This window comes from Marmota monax, unplaced genomic scaffold, assembly GCF_021218885.2.
Source record: "Marmota monax isolate L192 unplaced genomic scaffold, Marmota_monax_Labrador192_F-V1.1 WCK01_AAM20220418_F8-fsc00230, whole genome shotgun sequence".
Lineage (NCBI taxonomy): Eukaryota > Metazoa > Chordata > Mammalia > Rodentia > Sciuridae > Marmota > Marmota monax.
This window is the reverse complement of record NW_026693365.1, coordinates 1,797,421-1,807,354: the sequence shown is the minus strand read 5'-3', so window position 1 is coordinate 1,807,354 and position 9,934 is coordinate 1,797,421.

Genomic DNA, 9,934 nt, shown 5'->3' with positions numbered 1-9,934 from the left:
GTCGGGCTTAGTCTGCCCACCACAGCCACTGTTGCCTGTCATGACGCCGCCTTCCCGTGCACACAGCGAACCCTTGCTCTTCTTGTTCTGGGTCACTTTGGGGGTTGGTGTTTACCACACTTCTTACAGAACACCCGGCACATCTTAGGAACGTTCATTATGTTTGCGGGAGCGTTATCAGCAGGATGAGTTAAAGATCTTGACCATTTATTTATATTATTTGGGGGCGTTGAGGTTGAGCTGGGGCTTCCCACTGAGCTCACGTGTCTGCCTCAAGGCAGGGTAACATGGTTATTATGCCAATTGAAACTGGCCTTTTGGGAGATGTGACTTGCCTCTTTGACCCTGATTCTGGAAGGTCAGCAAGGTCTTCAGACTGCTTATAGGACTTGGGCATGAATGATCCATTTGGACTTTTAGCCTGGCCTGTGCAGGGTCTTAGTCCAGCACATGGCCTTCTTGGAATTTTTATTTAGCAACATGGATGGTCTTCTCCCATCGTCTTGAGGCAGTTTGGGCACAGGCTGAGAGGAAGACCTGAGCACTAGTTTTGTACAGAAATGCAAAGAGACAAAGTTGCTGACAGCCAGCTTCTCAGACCCCAAATGGGAGCTGTGTGCCTGCAGCCAGACAAGGGTTGAAAGCCAGGCCTTGCCAAGAGCACAGCTTTGGAACCTGCCATGCTCGGTCTTGGCTATGAAGCAGTCCACCCACCTTGGTAAGGAAAGTCCAGACCAAGGAGGTGGTGGGCCGCAGGGAGGGGCTGCCAGGCTTCAGCTGGGATGAGGAACAAGGGCAGGAGGCTGCGTTCCCAGAGCTACCAGGCACTTCATGCCATGGCTCTGGGGAGGGGCAGGGGAGGGGGCTCCAAGGATTTCAGGAAGATCTGAGGAGCACTGAGGTTGGTACGGATCCCCAAGACATGCCAGTGAGTAGCTGGAAGTCCCTGGAAGGCCCCCTTGGGCCATCCCTGAGCTGTCACCAGGGCCCTAGTGACCCTGGGGATCCCAAAATCAGGTCCTGCCACTTGCCCCAAAAAACAGACAGGAAAGGTCATGGGGAAGAGTTGGAAAGGAACAGCGTTGGCTACCCCAGAAGATAATGGGACCTGCATCCTCAGCCCTGTCTTTGAGGCGCTGACAATGACTTCAAGGTCCTATAGAAAAGGGAATGAGGTTGAGACAAAGAATTTTGCAAAAGAAAATGTGGTCACATTTTCTCATTTTTAATGTTCCTTTTAAATTGAATTCTTGTTTTTATAGTATCTGTCCTTTTTTAAAATCGACAATCTCACTTTACTTTTGGAAATATCAATAAATTTTCAAACAATAAAAAAGAAAAGAAAAGGGAATGAGGGGCCAGGTGCGGTGGCCATGCCTGTAATTTTAGGGCTCGGGAGCCTGAGGCAGGAGGATGGCAAGTTCAAAGTCAGCCTCAGCAACGGTGAGGCACCAAAGCAACTCAGTGAGACCCTGTCTGTAAATAAAATAAAAAATAGTGCTGGGATGTGGCTCAGTGGTCTAGAACCCCTGAGTTCAATCCCCAGCACCCGCCCCACTGGAAAAAAAAGAAAAGAAAATGTAATGAGGAGCAGGGTTGGGGTTTGCACAGCTGCCACATCAGGTGGTTTTGAGTGGCTAGTTCCGTCCACCACAGCTCAGGATGGCTCAGACTGGGCTTATCAGACTGTTGCTATTGCCTTGGGGGCAGCAGTAGCTCCAACTCACCACGAGATGCTTATCTTTTAGACCTGATGTTCCTAGAATCCAAGGTGACACAGATCAAAGGAGATGGATGCAAAATGGAGGTTAAGCCACCCATCCGACACTTGCAGGCCAAAGTGGAGTGGATTCTAGGAACATCAGGTCTAAAGGATAAGCATCTCGTGGTGAGTTGGAGCTACCCCTGCCCCCAAGGCAATAGCAACAGTCTGATAAGCCTGGTCTGAGCCATCCTGAGCTGTGATAGATGGAAGGCAGCCACTCAAGACCACCTGATGTGGCAGCTGTGCAAACCCCAACCTTGGTCCTGTGATTGCTTCATTCTAACCTTGCTTGGAGGCACCCACTATGAGAAGCCTGCAGCTCTCCTATGATTCAGAAGGTGCTTCCACAGGCCCGGGGTCAGGCTCAGACACTACCAACCCCATGGCCAGGCTGAGCAAGACCCACAGCAGAACATAGACTTGCATTGTGCACACCATGACCATCATGGCTTGTGCTAGAAGTTAAGTAAAAATAGCACAGAAACAGTTTATATGCATGGCCATAATTAATACTATTTTTATATGGTTATGCCAATTTTTAATTTTCTCTGTAAGCATGTCACCAATTCTGCTGTCACAATTTTTCCTATGCCATTTAAGCAGACCCCATCCTTGGTGCACACCTTGTTCCCTGGAAAGAAATTCAAAATCACCGAATTGAGCAGAACCCCGGAGTCAGTGGGGCTGCTGGGGACTATCTGGCCTGAGTGTCCACACAGCAGTTGACAAATCCTGCTGGCTGAGTCTTCAGTCTCTACTCAAGTATCTTCAGTGAGTGGGGAACTTCTGTCCCCGGGGACAGTGTCACAGGGCTGGGGCCTGCAGAGAAACTGAAGCAGCACAAAGACCCCCTCTTCAAACCCTGATTCTTGCAATCCAGTCAGAAAGACTTCAGACATGGCTCACAGTGACAGAATGAGTTTATTGAAGAGATAGGAAAAGGGAAAGGGGACACTCTAGAGGGAGAGAGTAGGTGCTCTCAGAGAGGAGAGGGACCACGTGCCTCTCCTGCTCTCCAGTTTTACTGGGGTCCCAGAGAAGTTTCCAGAGAGTCCCACCCAGGTCACCTCTTGACTTTTGACTGACAGTAGATGACATCATGCTTTCAAGTCCACACTGCCTTGGCAACTCTAGGTCACCTTGGCCCCTGCTAACTTGTTCTAACTGGATTCTTAACTGTACATTCTTTCAGATTTTATGGTTATTAGGAACTACCCTTATCTCCACAGTTTCCAGATCTGGTTTCAAAATTCTCCCCCTTCAGGGTAACTTGGATTCCTCTTATCAACATGATTTGGGGCCTGCACGTCTCCTGCAGATAACAGGTAATTTGCTGAGGAATTTGACATGTCCTGTCCACTAAGGCCAGGCAGGGCTGCAGGTGAATTGCTTCTTGGAAAAGAAAGCGTGTTGGGGTCTGCACGGTGGGCCAGTTTATGGGATTATTTCTTTAACCTCCTTCCCATCCAGATCTGCTTTCTTTAACTTCCCACCCTTTGCTGTCCTGGGTCACAGAGAGCCAGACCCCTGCTCCGTGTCTGGATCAGTCCTCAGGGCTTGCAGCAGGCACAGCTCACGGCGCACCCCGGGCCCCTGCCCCCTTGTTCTTGTGACGATGGCTCGCGTCATCTTTCAGGTAGAAATAGCAGGATGACCAGACTCTGGCCAGTGAAGAGAGCCAGAGGTCCTCTGGGGCAGGGGTCTGTGGGGAAGGGCTGCCTCCCTGTCCTCCTTGGGTTTCCTGGCAGAGCTACGGCTAAGGCTAAAACTCAGCGTGATAGTTATCTGATGTCCAGCTCTCCAGAATGTCCTTATCACTGAAGGCCTATGAGGTAAGCCTTCATAAGGAGGCTGCCTTTTCCTGAAAACTTCACCCTGGCTTATCTCATGGAGAATTCCAGCTGGGATTCCTGAATGCCACGTCAAATTCCTCAGCTCGCGTGGCTGCTGGCCAGCAAGGGCGGACCAGAGGGAGCAGAGCAGATAGGGCAACCGACCCCAGGTGCCCAGAGTCCGGCGGGCCAGGGAACTGCTCCCAGAGTAAGGGGCAGCTGCCAAAGGGTTCCCACGAAGTGCAGAGGGTACAGCAAGAGCAAGGGACACTCCTGGCCAGAAGGAAAGGGGAAGGATGCCAGAAAACCTCTCCCAGTGTTAAAGAAAGCTCGGTCCTTTTCCCCAATGTCAATCCAGTAACGAGAAAGGAAAAAGGAAGGTGTATTGCCTTGCTAGCAAGGGAGAAAAACAGGGGACTCCCGTCCCAAAGGCTGTGATTCCGCCCATCCTCAGGAACGGGGGGGTTTATCGAGGTGATTCAGAGAAAATGAGATTAGGGAGGAGAGATCAGGAAGGAGATGATCGGGGAAAAGAAGATGGGGAGAAGAACTTTAGGGAAAAGAAGATTAGGAAAAAGAAAAAAAGTGGGAGTTTCCATGCCACAGGAGATAGAGTCCAGGCAGCCCGTGAGCCCCTGCTACACCAGCAGGAAATGCTGGAACAGGCAAAGAAGCTGCGGGATGACCAAGAGAGGGCAGGACACGCTGAGCCCAGAAGCAGAAGGAGCACAGCGCAAAGCCGAAGGACAGTGGGTCAGGTCAGCGGACGCTACCAGCAGGCAGAGTCTGGTGGCTCCAAGAGGTGAGGGTGACAAGCAGGCAGAGCTGGGCTGTGGGAGCCTCATCTAATTCCATGACTAGACTAGAAACATGACAATAATAAAGCAGCTACCTTTTATTGAGCACCTGCAATGTGCGGGGCACTTGGCTTAGAGTATCGATTTACTCCTCACAGCGACCTGTGAACCACACCTAGAGGGCCTTCCACCCTCGTCCCCAGCTCATGAGTACAGAATCCTTAGGACCAAGGAACACTACTAAATCATGCTACATCACACTAGATCATGCTCCAAGGCTTTGGCACCAAAGAATCCCTGTGGCCTTCTGCCCCAGGACACCCTTCCACCAGCAGACCACAGACCGTGCATGTGCTCCCAGCCCCATGTGGCCGGGGCAGCTACTGGGAGGGAGCACGGCAGGGAATCCCCATGTCATCTGGAGCTCTCCTGGTGTGAGATGGACCCCACTGGGAAGGAAAGGAGGTGATGGGGCTGGGCTGTGGCACCCTGGCCGGATTTCCAAGGAAGTCTAGGAGGCAAACCCAAACCTGGGCTCCCAGGTTGTTAGGAAGACATGTGGATGGAAAAGGGTAGGGCAGGACACCCTTTATTCCACAACACGCATTTGTTTAGACAGATGGACGCTGTATGCACCATTGTACCCAAGACCCTGCAAACATCAGAGGATGGGCTGATCCTTTTGTTCCATTGTACAATGAGGAAAATGAAGCCCAGACTGACCCCAGATCACAGGAGGGCAGGCGGGTGTAGAGTCCTGGGGGGGGGATGAGAGCCAGGAGCTGAGCAGCCTGCGCCATAGCCAGGGGAGGGCTCAGTGTGAGTGGCTGCCGTCCTGGTGCTGTGCCTTCCGGGGGAACACTTGGCTTTTCTGACGAAGGGCAGGCTGTCCTCAGAGAGGAAGCACGGGACCCCTGCACATGTGCACGGGCCACGCCATCCCAGCCCCAGGGGAGATCCTGGTTCTACTCCCCGCTCTCCTGTGGCATCAGCATGGGCCTCCCCACACCTAGACCAGAGAGCTCAGCTCACGGCCCCACCTTCCCAGCAGAGTCCCCTCAAGCCGTCCCTGCCCTCAGCCCTCAGTGCCTCTCTTCCCATGCTCTCTGGACCTACCCACCTGGCCTGTGCCACCTTCCCTTCACTGAAGATGCTCCGAGCAGGTCACCTGTGGCCTCTGTGTTGGCAAAACCCTCAACCCTAGTCGTACATGGACCGTGAGCACCATGTGGCCGAGCTGGCCACCATTCTCGAAACCCAGCCCCCCAGGGCTTCCAGGACACCATTTTCTGTTTTTCTTTCACCTACTGGCTCCTCTCCTCCTCCTTCCATTCCTCCTCCTCCTGTTCCTCCTCCTCATCCTCCTCCTCTTCCTCCTCTTCCTCCTCTTCCTCCTCCTTCTCCTCTTCCTCCTCTTCATTGTCCTCCTCGTCTTCCTCCTCCTCCTCCTCCTCCCCCCCTCCTCTTCCCCTCCTCCTCCTTCTTCCATTCCTCCTCCTCCTCCTCCTCCTCCTCTTCCTCCTCCTCATCCTCCTCCTCCTCTTCCTCCTCCTCCTCCTGTTCCTCCTCCTCATCCTCCTCCTCATCCTCCTCTTCCTCCTCCTCTTCCTCCTCCTCCCCTCCTCCTCTCCTCCTCCCCTCCTTCTTCCATTCCTCCTCTTCCTCCTCCTCCTCCTGTTCCTCCTCCTCATCCTCCTCCTCATCCTCCTCCTCCTCCTCTTCCTCCTCCTCCTCCTCCCTCCTCCTCTCCTCCTCCCTCCTCCTCTCCTCCCCCTCCTCCTCTCCTCCTTCTTCCATTCCTCCTCCTCCTTCTCCTTGACTCCTTTGCAGTTCTTCTCATCCCAAGAACCCCAAACACTGGAGGACTATAGTCTCAGGCCAGTCCCTTCCCGTCTCCGTGTCCACCTTCCTAGACATGACTCACAGTACCATGTGAATGCAGATGTTCTCAGAGGTGTTTCCCCAGCTTGGGACCCCTCCAACTCCAGATCCTGGCTCACACGTCCTGCCCACTCCATCTTTGGATGCCTAGTAGCACCTCAGCCTAACGAGTCCAAACAGGAACTCCTAAGTTCTTCCAAACCTGCTCCACCCACTGCTGTTCCAACTTGGGTTGATGGCAACTCAATCTTTCCACTTGCTCAGGCCAAATATACCAGAGTCGTCAGTGCCTCCTCTTTCTCTTACATCCCACATCTAGTCCTTCAGTGAATTCTTCAGCAATACCTTCCAAACACAGCCCAAACCTAACCATTTGTCACTGCTACCATGTTGGTCAACTTCACTGTTATTGCTACCTTGGCCCATTATCCACGTCTCACTAAACCACCTTGACCTACTCTCCACTGCTCCTTGTGCCCACCTGAGTCACTCCTCACTTGTCCTTGTTCCCAGCTGGATCCAGTCTGCATTCTTAACACTGAGCTGCCTTGCTCCATTTTCGGTTCTCATCCTACTACCTTGGCCATGCTCCATGTATCATTATTACCTCCATAGTCCATTCCTTCTTCTCATTACCACCACCTTGAACCTGCCTACATCCCCACCAAGTCCACTTTGGGCTGTTCTCCACTTCTAATTGTTATTATCTTGGTCCATTCTCCACATCTCAGGTTTTCATCTCAATCCCATGTAAACCTTGACCAATCTCCACGACTCATGGTTTCCACCTTAGCCACTCTCCACTTCTCATGGTTCACACCCTGGCCACTCTGCACTTCTCATGGTTTATACCTTGGCCACTCTCCACTTCTCATAGTTCACACCACTCTCCACTTCTCATGGTTCACACCCTGGCCACTCTGCACTTCTCATGGTTTATACCCTGGCCACTCTCCACGTCTCATGGTTTCCACCTTGGCCACTTTTGTGTCTCATGGTTTCCACCCTGGCCACTCTCCATGTCTCATGATTTCCACATTGGCCACTTTCACGTCTCATTGTTGCCACCTGAGTACATTCTATACTTCTTATGGTTTCCATCTTGGCCAGTCTCCACTTCTCATGGTTTCCACCTTGGTCACTCTCCACTTATGGTTCCCACCTTGGCCACCCTCCATGTCTCATGGTTTCCACCCTGGTCACTCTACACTTCTCATGGTTTCCACCCTGACCACTCTCCACTTCTCATGGTTCCCACCCTGGACACTCTCCATGTCTCATGGTTCCCACCCTGGCCACCCTCCATTTCTCATGGTTCCCACCCTGGCCACTCTCCATGTCTCATGGTTACCACCTTGGCCACTTTTCCCATCTCATTGTTTCTACCCTGGCCACTTTCACATCATGGTTCCCACCCTGGCCACTCTCCACGTCTCATTGTTTGTACCCTGTCCACTCTCCATGTCTCACTGTTTCCACCCTGGCCACTCTCCACATCTCATGGTTTCTACTCTGGCCACTCTCCCCATCTCATTGTTTCCACCCCAGACACTCTCCACGTCTCAATGTTTCCACCCTGTCCACTGTCCCTGTCTCATTGTTTCTACCCTGTCCACTCTCCACATCTCATGGTTTCCACCCTGACCACTCTCCATGTCTCATGGTTTCCACCTTGGCCACTTTCACATCTCATTGTTTCCACCATGGCCACTCTCCACATTTCATGATTTCCACCTTGGTCACTCTCCATGTCTCCTGGTTTCCACCTTGGCCACTCTCCATGTCTCCTGGTTTCTACCCTGGCCACTCTCCACGTCTCATGGTGTCCACTCTGGTCACTCTCCACGTTTCATGGTTCCCACCTTTGCCACTTTTCCCTTCTCATGGTTTCCTCCCTGGATTGTTCTATATTTCACACTGTCACCACCCTGGCCACTGGCCACTTCTCATGTTACCATAGCTGATCCACTCTCCCCTTCTCATTATTATCGCCGTGGGCCTCGTTCCCACTCTCGTCATTACTCCCCGGATCACTCTCCAGTTCTCATTGTGCCATATTATTCTTTTTCCCTTTCTTATTATTACCACTTTGGCCACTCTCCATTTCTTCACTGATACCACCTTTGTCTGTTCCCCACACCTCACTGTCTCCACCTGAGTCCACCAATCACCTCTCATGTATTACCACCTGGTCCTCTGCCCTGCTCATCAGTAAACTCAGGCCACTCCGCATCTCATTGTTACTTTCTTGGTTCGTTCTCCTCTTCTTTTACCACTGAGGGCCATTCTCCACTTGTTATCACAGGAGCCTCTCTCCACAGTGAGACTTGGCACTACCTTGTGCCATTCTCCACTTTGCTCTTACGACCTTGGTCTATTTGTGTCGTGGCTGCCACCTGGGCCACTTTTCCCTTCTCACTGTTACCACTGTGGCTTGTCACCTACTTTCCATTGTTACCCTGTCATGCTGCCCTCCACCTCTCATTGCTACTCATTTGTCCATTCTTCCCTCTTCGTCACCTTGAGCACTGTCCCTCTCATGTCACCACCTGGCCCATTTCCTTTCTCATTGCTACCACATGGTCCCTTCTCAGATTTTCCATTGCTCTCCACTGGTCCATTCTCCATTACACGCTGTCACCACCGTGGCTCAGTCTCTCTTCTCCTTTATCACCAACTTAGTCTGCTCTCTCCTTTTCTGGTGCTACCAGTCATGGTCCATTCTTCATTGTTTATACCTTGGGCCGATTTTGAGTTGTCAGAGTTCAGTGTTGATGTATTTTCCCATTTTGTCATCACCACCTTCAGCCACTCTATGTTATTACCAGCTTGGGCCATTGTCCACACCTCATTGCTTCTGCTTATATTCACACTAAGTGTGCACTGTTTGTAAATAATTACAGTTAATATTAATTTTTATTTCATTAGCCTTTTGATTTGGAGAATCCATTTTATTTGCCTTTAATGTAATTGTTGATGTGACTCTGCTTAAGTCTGTCTTCCTCCCTGTCTACTCTGTGTTCCCCCTGTTCTTTGTTCCTCCCCTCCTTCCCCTTTCAACTTAATTAAATATTCTCATTATCCATTCTGTCTCCTTAACTGACATTTTTGTCCTTTCTTCAGTGCTGGGGATTGACCTGGGCCCCACACAAGCAGGCAAGCACTTTACCACTGAGCACTCTACCCCAACACTTTTTTAAATTTTGTTTTAAGACAGCATCTCACTAAGTTGCCCAGACTGGACCTGAACTTGGAATCCTCCTGCCTCAAACTCCTGAGCAGCTGGGATTACAGGCATTCGCCATCCCACCCAGCTTGCGGTTACATTTGGTATACAATGTTACATATCTCAATTCTATTATTTGGTTCTGTTTAAAAGTTTCTCAATTTCTCCTGCAATTCACTACCTCCTTGCCTTTCTCTGCATTTCTCTCACAGACCCTTGGTCCTATTACTCATCGCACTTCCAGCTTCTCATCTATTCATTCCAGCCTCTGGGTAGTTTGTGGGACTATTTCTTTGATTGGGTTGTTTTGTTTCGGTTTCAGTTAGTTTGTTTGCTTTTGCTTTTTCTTGGTCATGGGCCACAGTTCCCCCCAGTTCCACAGTAAAGCTTCTGTCCAATGTTGCTGGTCACTTGGTGTCATTGGAGCTCCCCA